Source organism: Dromiciops gliroides, chromosome 1 (genome assembly GCF_019393635.1).
Source record: "Dromiciops gliroides isolate mDroGli1 chromosome 1, mDroGli1.pri, whole genome shotgun sequence".
Lineage (NCBI taxonomy): Eukaryota > Metazoa > Chordata > Mammalia > Microbiotheria > Microbiotheriidae > Dromiciops > Dromiciops gliroides.
This window is the reverse complement of record NC_057861.1, coordinates 585,436,918-585,446,495: the sequence shown is the minus strand read 5'-3', so window position 1 is coordinate 585,446,495 and position 9,578 is coordinate 585,436,918. Positions and strand designations below refer to the sequence as shown.

Below are 9,578 nucleotides of genomic sequence, written 5' to 3'. Positions count from 1 at the left end.
CTTTACATGTAACTGGAAAAAATAAAAAATAAATTAAAAAATAAAGTACTATATAAATGTAGTTTACTATTTAAAAAAATATGATGAGTAGGATGCTATCAGAAAAACCTGGAAAGGCCTACATGACCTGATGCAGAGTGAAATGTACTGTATACAAAGTAACAGCAATATTGCAAGATTATATTCTCTCAATGACTTGGTTATTTTCAGCATTGTAATGATCCAAGACAACTCTGAAGGACTTATGAAAAATGCAATCCATCTACAGAAAAAGAACTGATGGTATATGAATACAGATTGAAGCATAATTTTTTTGTTAGTTCCTTTATTTGAAGTTTTGGTTTTTGTCTGTTTTCTTTCACAACCTGGCTAATGTGTAAATATTTTTCATGACTATTCATGTATAACTTATATTGAATGGCTTGAGTTCTTGGAGGGAGAGGGACAAAGAGAATTTGTAACAAAATTTTTTAAAAATTGATGTCAAAATTTGTTTTTACATGTAATTTTACATGTAAATTAAAAAAAAAGAGAGATGTCATCAGGCAAATGAGTGGTAGGATGAAAACCTGAGCTGGTTACCTTACTAGGAAAGAAAATGACAAAAGGACAGTCAGAATGTTTGCTCCCCTGTATACTTGCATTTTCAAGTGTAATTCAGGAATGCCTTCCTGGGTGGAACCCCTGTGTTGAACTTAAAGGGAAATATAAACAATGCTAAAATGGAAGAAATAGGAATAGATGGACAAAAGAGAAAGACACATTAATGAGGCCACAGATTCATTATCATTGAGTTTTATAGTAGTGTGGGGGAATGGTTGTAACCTTGGTTGGAGAAATGAAATATATTTGGTTATTGCTATACACACATGTTTATGGATATATGTATGCATGCATTTATGCATTCATCTATGTATACATATACATGTGTGTATATACACATATGTGATATATGGTGGAATGTATGTGCATTTATGTGTATATAAACATTTTTATTTATAGTTTGGGGTTCCATTTTTTATCCTTCCTTCCCTCCCTCCCCTCTCACCTCCCTGAGGTGGTAAGCAATCAGATATAGGTTTTATATATATATATATATATATATACACACACATATATATATGATTATGTAAAATATTACCATATTATTCATTTTATATTAGAAAACTTGAATAAAAGAAGAAACATGAATGAAAAAAAAATAAATGAATAAACAAATGAATGAATGAATGAATCCTTGTTGACTCATGTTAGAAGAAGAAAGTTGCTAGTGATTTCAAACCCCAGGTCATGTTGCCTTGGAATCTACCTCTGTGGGATGAAGCATAGAGTTCATAAGGGTCTGGACAGGTGGCTGTTTTTTTAGCTGGCATAGTTCAGTTTATTCATTGTTTATAAAAAAGATCTTATGTGGTTGCCACAGCAGCTGCCTGGATCCTCTGGATAGACACCTGAATGTGAATCTTCACAAGATGGTTGGTGAATTCCTGATAGAGAGACTTAGTAAACATAGTCTCCTTCCACAGGTCTGGGGTTAGATAGCTATATGTTTTGGAGATGGCATCAAAGGTAGTTTTAGCAAAGCTCCCCAGAGTGGCAGTACAGTCCCTTGCAGAAGTGTAGCAGTCATCAATTCCAGCCATTATCAGGGGCTTCTTAGGCACAGGAGCTGAGACAATGCCAGTTCCTCAAGGGGCAGGGATTAGGCTCACCAAAACCGATTCACAGTTCCCAGTGACCTTACAGGGCACTGTGTGAGGCTTACCAATCTTTTTCTCCCAGTAGCCAGGTCTCACAGGATTGATGGACAGCTTGGCCAGAATGATAGCAGCACAGATAGCTGTGGCTACTTCCTTGGAGCACTTGACATCCAAGCCAACATGGCCATTGTAGTCACCAATGGCCACAAAATCCTTGAACCTGGTACCTTGTCCAGCTCTAGTTTGTTTCTGAACAGGCATGGTCTTAAGAACCTCATCCTTCAATGAAGACCCCAGGAAGAATCTATGATCTCAGATTCCTTAATAGGAAGGGAGAAAAGATAGATCTCCTCCAAAGACTTGACCTTCATGTCCTTGACTAGCCGGCCCAGCTTGGTGACAGGAACCCACTCCTTTGCCCCATGGCCATGACCCTGGTCTCAACTGCGGTCCCAACCTCGACCTTGGTCCCACTGCCAAAGCCACCATGGAAGCTCCCTCGGCCTCCAACTTCCCACCCACCCCCTCCATCTCCAGCTCCTCCAGCAGCACCAGCATCATCCACCATTTGGTGTTTATTAGAAGTAGAAGCAGGCGGCTATTATTGTTATAGAACATTGGCAGGAGGCATTTGAGGAAACCATAGAATAGTACATTGTTTAAAAGTTCTCTCTAACCCAGCAATACCACTACTAGGTACCCCCAAAAGAGAAAAGAACCTATTTGTAGAAAAATATTTATAGCAGTTCTTTCTATGGTGGCAAAGAATTGAAAATTGAGGGGATGCCCATCAATTGGGGAACTGCTGAACAAGTAATGGTATATGGTTGTAATGGAATGCTATTGTGCTATAAGAAATGACAAGCAGGATGATTTCAGAAAATCCTGGAAAGACTTACATGAATTGATGCAAAATGAAGTGAGCAGCACCAGGAGAGCATTGTACAGTTATAGCAACATTTTATTGTGATCAGCTGTTCTCAGCAATATAATTATCCAAGATAATTCCAAAAGACTCACAATAAAAATGCTATCCATATCCAGAGAAAGAATTGATGGAGTCTGGATGCAAATAAAAGCATAGTATTTTCTCATTTGTGTGTGTTTTGTTTTTTGCCTGTGTTTTCTTTAACAAAATGACTAACATGGAAATATATTTTGCATTATTGCACATGTATAACCTCTATCAAATTGTTTGCCATCTCAGGGAGGGAACGAATTTGGAACTCAAAATTTAAAAAAAAGTTAAAATTGATTTTACATGCAATTGGGATTAAAAGAAAATATTATTTTAAAAAAGAATTCTCCCTAATGAGGCTTCCAGGGGTAAGGTAGATTCAGGGTAGTGTAAGCACACTAGAGTAAGGAGAACTGGATTTGAGAGCCTTCTCTGACATCTATTAAAGCCATGTGACTGATGTTAGGCAAAGCATTTAACTCTTCTGAATCGTGGCCCTCATCTGTAAAAGGGGGGTAAAGATATTGGCCCTATCTGTTTCCAAGGGTTGTTGTGAGATAAGTACTTTATGCAGCTTAAAGCTCTCTATAGAGTGGAGTAATGAATAGAATAATGACCTTGGAGTCAGAGGGACCTGGGTTCAAGTTTTCCCTCCAATATAGACTCCCTGTGTGACCTTGGACAAGTCACCAAACTGTTTGGTACTTTCAGGCAACTCACTTTAAGACTCTAAGATGCAAAACAGGTACCAATTTGCATTGATAAAAGGAGCTTCCTTACTGCCTGTTCCCTTTACCAATGAAATCACAGACCAAGTGCCCTCCAAAAATAGGAAAAAAATAGAAATGGGAGCTATTATTATGATTGGGAAAGAGAGCTGACTATGTCTTACTGAGGAACACAAACCAGATATAGGTTTGCCCCACTGTGATGAAATGATGGGGATGGAGGAGGGCAATCTACACTAATGTGCTCCTAGGGATTATCCAATTTCTCTTGCATAGAGAGGGAATGTTATCATAGCAAATACTACCTAAATAGGTCAGATCCACCCCTCCTCTGAATTTCTATACTCATAGCCTTTGCTACCCAATTTAACACTTAATTAGGTGCTATCTCAAACTATTTGCTTGGTTTTTTTCCTGTCACCCCAACTAGACTATAAGTCCCTTGAGGTAAGGAGAATTTCCAACTGTTAAAAATATTTTTTCTGCCAATAAAAGCACAAACGGTTCCTTCTTGAAGAAGGAGACCATAAAAAGGGCGGTGTGGGGTGAGTTTATTTAAAAGGGAATTTAATTTTAAAAAATATTTTTAACTTCCTAGGGTATTATTAAGCAATATCACATCATCCTGAAGGTCTCCATTAGCAGATGACCCTGGTGGATGGGGAAGTTCTGAAACAGCATCCTTTGGTGACAGAGTGCTCCAATATGCAACCAGTCCCACAGTCCCAGATAGCAGCAGCAGCTGGGCCTTGTCTGGTTTTGTTTGCTACCCACAGGCCTCATTTTGTAGTCATGAACTTAATACTTCATGTTTCTAGGCCAAGGGTTCTTAAACAGGGGTTCATAGAACCCTTGGGTCTGTGGATAGATTTCAAGGAGTCAGTGGGTTATTAAAAATATTTAGATAACTATATTTCAATATAATTGGTTTTCTTTGTAATTCCATTTATTTCATTTTGTGTATTTAAAAACATTATTATAAGAAGCAATCCATTGTCTTCACCAGGCTCCAAAAGAGATCCATGACATCAGTAAGTTTAAGAACCCATTTTCTAGGCAGTGTGAGGTTGGGGGATGAGTGCTGGACTTGGAAGTAAGACATGGGTTTGAATACAGGCTCCCATAACTGTATTTAATAAACTATATGACCATGTATAACCTATATCTGATAGCTTACTGTCTCAGGGAGGAGGAGGAATTCTGGACCTCAAAACTTTAAGAAACACAAATGTTAAAAAAAAATTTAACATGTAATTGGGGGAAAATAAAATATGCATATTAAAAAATCCCAAAACAAGCTGTGTGATCTTGGGAGAGCTCTATGACTCCTCTGGACTTCCCCCCCTCCCTATTTCTAAAATAGGGATATTGATATCTTTACTATCTATCTCATAGGGTTGTTAGGAGGAAGGGGGAGGACAAACTGGATTTGAATTTTGAAGGAGCTTAGATTCTACCAAGGGGGAACAACCTATATCCAGATCAATGAATATGAAATCTATGCAAAGTAAATAGGTCATTTGTGGAGAGAGGAATTGATAGTTGAGGGGATCAGGAAAGCAATGGAATCATGGAAGAGGCCTTTGCTTCTCCTTATATAGGAAGCCTTTCCTCCTCCTCCTCCTCCTCCTCCTCCTCCTCCTCCTCCTCCTCCTCCTCCTTCTCCTCCTTCTCCTCCTCCGCCTCTTCTTCCTTCTCCTTGTCATCCTCCAACATTTGAGAACTGAGTGGAGCTTTGATGGAAATTAGGGATTCTAAAAGGTACATCCTAGATCCGGGGGACAGACTGTGAAAATAAACAGAGCAGGCGATGGAATACTGCTGTCTGTGAGAAAGATTTGACTGTACCAAACAGTTGCTATAAAATGGCAAGGTTAAACTCAGTCACCTCTAAGTTTCCTTCCAGGCCTGAATCTGTAACTCTATGATTCTATGGAAAGCTATGTCAAGGTGAGATTGTGAAGGACTTTAAATGCCAAACAGGGAGTTTGTATTTGAACTTAGAGGCAATAGGGAGCCAGTAGAAATTTTTGAGCAGTAGAATTGACATGATCAATCCTGCATTTTATGAATAATAATAGCCAACATTGATATAGCACCTACTATGTGCCAGGTATTCTGCTAAGCACTTTACAATTATTCTTTTCATTTATTCCTTATAACAGCCCTGGGAAACAGGTGCTATTAATATCCCCATTTTACAGATGAGAAAATTGCAGCAAACAGAGGTTAAGTGACTTGTCTAAAGTCACACAGATCCTGTGTGCTTGAGGATGACTGCATTTTGAAGATGGAAGTCATATTTTTCTCATCAGCACTCTCATTTAAATGACATCTCTCCTCTGGGGGATTTTATGGGACATTAGGAAGTACCCATGTTTAGTTCTTCTTTGAGATATTTCTTAGAGATTGGGATTGGGGTTTAGTTGTCTTCCTAAGACACTGGGTTTCCAGCATTCAAGGTCTCTACTAGCCAAGCCCCATGCGTCACCTAATTTCTCTCAGAAAAAAGTCAAAGCTATTGATCTCTGTATTCCTGTCCCACATTCCCCAGCCCAGCGCCAGAGATAATTAACTGCCTGAGCCTTGAAAAGGCTTTCAGTTCTAACACACATCCTCCAACATTTGTAAACAACAGTTAGCAAGAAGAAAAGGTAAAATTGTATGTGTCATCCTGTTTTCTATCATACACAATTTGCAGTTCAAAGGGAATGTATTAAAATGAATACCCCTGCAGCTCCTGTTTGCAATAGGCTTCAGAGCTTGATTAAAGCCTTTAAGTAATGGAGAGAGTAGTCCCCGCCTTCCTTTAAAAAAACACCAACAAAAACCCTGGGTCCAGAATGTTTGACAAGCAAAATGGCTGGAGCAATCCTAGGAAAACCAATGGTGAGTGCCTGCCCTCCTTTTCATTTCCACTGCTACAATTCCAAATCCTCTTTGACTATTACAGTTATCTCTTAAGCAGCCTTCCTTTCTTCTTCCTATACTCTATCCTATCCACTATTGTTCAAGAGTCATCCAAATTGACATCTGTGATTATGTCATTCCCCAGCTCTAAAACTTTCAATGTCTCCCCACTGCCTTCCATCATAACATCCAGACTTTTCAGTCTGGGATTCATGACCCTTCATGATCTGACCAAGGTCTACCTTTCCAATATCATCTCCCACTAATCTCTTCACAAACCCTGTGCTCCAAATACATTGGACTATTTGTTATTTTCTAAATATATTCTGTGTTATCCTGCCTCTCTGCCCTCACTCTCATAATCCCTCACCACTGCAATGTTTTGTTATCTGTTGTCTTCAATCGACTTTTTTTTTTTGGCAGGGCAATGAGGGTTAAGTGACTTGCCCAAGGTCACACAGCTGGTAATTGTCAAACGTCTGAGGTCGGATTTGAACTCAGGTCCTCCTGAATCCAGGGCCAGTGCTTTATCCACTGTGCCACCTAGCTGCCCCCTTCAATCTACTTTTGATTCTTCCCATCCTTCAAGGAATAGTTCTTCTTCCATGAAATCTTTCCTGATTTCCTCTAGCTAGGGTATTTTATGAACTTTCACAGTACAATGTTTTTTCTCCTATGAATGCTTCACTCGCTATTTCATATTATATTATTTTATTTACTGATGTATGTGTCTCCCCTAATTCATTGCAAATTCCTTGAGGGCAGACTGTTGTATTCAGCTTGGATCTTCTATAGCTTTGTGTGTAACAGGCACTTACAAATGTTTGTTAAATGTTCGTATGGGATTTTTTCCCCAGAAGAATTCTATAGGTCACCTTTTTTTCTTAAATTAAAGCATATTCCTACCCTCGAACCCAGGTGACCTGTGTCATCTGATCAAGGCTACTCTCAGGAAAAATACTGCTCTCAGCAATTTCTTCCAATTTAATAGTTAGTCTGTTCTAAGGACATCTAGGTCGTACAGTGGATAGAGTGGTGGACACATCATAGATAGATAGATAGATAGATAGATAGATAGATAGATAGATAGATAGATAGATAGATAGATAGATAGATAGATAGATAGATAGACTCATCTTCCTAAGTTCAAATCTGGCCTGTTACTAGCTGTGTGCCCCATGGCAAGTCACTTAACCCTGTTTGCCTCAGTTCCTCATCTGTAAAATGAACTGGAGAAGGAAATGGCAAACTACTCCAGTGTCTTTGCCAAGAAAACCTCAAATGGAGACATGAAAAGTCTGACACAACTGAAACAACAGTACCACCACCACTAAAAGAGGAGGAAAAAGCTGTTCAGCAATACTAGCCAATGCATCAATTAAGTCAAATGGTATATACTGTAATGATTGGAATGATGCCACCTACTGGAGACTTGCTGTGGGAAAGCTCCACCATGAGGAAAATGCCTCAGAGGCATTGTGGCTTTTCCTTGGCGTCAGGAAATGACGTTTGCTGATAGGTGCTGTCTATCAAGGCTACCAGCCAATCAACTTGAGGAGCCTCCTATTTTCTGGGAGGAGACAGGAAGGAGGAGAGGGAGCCTGCGCGGAGAGCTCTTGTGCTTTTTTGAGGGTTCCTGACTTGGTGGTGGTGGTGGCAGAGGACTTCACAGGAAATTTGAGGAAAGATAGGAATGCCAGGCTGTTGGAATTCTGTTCTCAATCTTTTTCTTTCTATTTTCCAATAAACCCTTAAAAACCTAAACTCATTTTATCAGTGATTTTAGTCAGTTTCCCCCAAAACTGGGGGAACAGATTAGAATCCACATTTAGAATCTTAAATTACACAATACAATGTTCCACACTTATGATCCTCCACTTGTGCAAATATGGTAAGAGGGAGGCATTTTCCTTTAAAGAATATTCAAATTTTATCTTATTTTATTGATTTAATTTTCCTCTCCCATCCTCTACTTATAAGAAATTGGAAAGAAAAAAGTGGTATATTGAAATGAATGTATTAACCAATTCCTCCAGTATACATTGTACTCCACACCTATAGTACTTTACCTTGGCAAATAAGGAAGGGAAGTGAATGTTCATGTCTTTTCTTTGGAGCCAAACTTGGCCATTATTATTATTATAAAATATATAATTTTTTTTGGTGTGTTTTTTCCCATTTGTATTGTTGTAGTCATCCTGTATGTATTTTTCTTTCTTTTGCTTACTTCACTTTATATCAGTTCATATTAGCCTTTCTAGGTATCTCTGAATTCTTCCTATTCAATCCTTACAATGCAATAATATTTCATTACATCCATGTGCCACATTTTCTTTGGTCACTTCCCAATCAATAAACATCTACTCTGTTTCCAATTCTCTACTACCACCAAAAGTATTTCTATGTATATTTTGGTGGATATGAAACTTTTCTGTCTTTGAATCCTTTGGGTTATATGCTTAGCAGTGGGATCTTTGGATCAAAGGTGATGAATATCTTGCTCACTTTTTAAAACATAATTTCAAATTCAGTTCACACTGAATTTTGCAAATGTATCTTTTCCTTTGGAGGTGGGTTCATCTATTTTTTGGAGAAGCCTGGGCTCCTGCCTGGTTCCAGCATGGGCCATGTTCTGAGTGAAAATGCATCATCTCCAACAAGGTGGTAGCATTATGGAGTTGACAGGGGAAATGTGAAATTCTCTGTGATGAGTGAGTAACCTAGTTAGATTCACCTGGAGAGAAAGAAAAATCAATATTGAAAAACCACATCCACACATCTAGTTTCCAGGAGCAGATAAGGTCCATCCAGGGAGAGAGTCTCTACTACCTGGGTAATTCCAATGCCTGCAATAACTAGCATCTAGATTGTTAGGGCTTTTTGTGCCCAGGGTAATACATATTTGGAAGTGGATATTTTCCTTCCTCTACAACTCTTGGGTGGTTGATAATCCAGCCCCTACAGAGTATGCTATTCTGCTCAAAATCTCAGAAAGCCTGTTGCTTTCTGATCTTTTCTCTCCACCAGAAACAGGAGGGGAAAGAAGATTCAATGTCTTCTTCTAAGTCAAGGCCCAATTTGCTGACTAAGAGAATAATAATCACTCTTTCTTGGGGGCTTTTATTTTTTTGGTCAGAATTTCCTTCTAGCTGCCTCCTGATGAGATAAATGCCTGAACCTAGAATCAGGACTGATATGTTTTTTCCAGATAATCTATGAAATGACTCATCTCTGAAGTGGAAGGGTATTTACCACCAGCCACGCCAGTCGTTGGTGGGTAGA

At 38.9% G+C, this 9,578-nt stretch overlaps 1 pseudogene; it reads right to left on the bottom strand.

Annotated features, from left to right (window-relative positions):
• Positions 1-1,406: 1,406 nt before the first annotated feature.
• LOC122752227 lies at positions 1,407-2,268 on the bottom strand (annotated as a pseudogene).
• Positions 2,269-9,578: the final 7,310 nt, after the last annotated feature.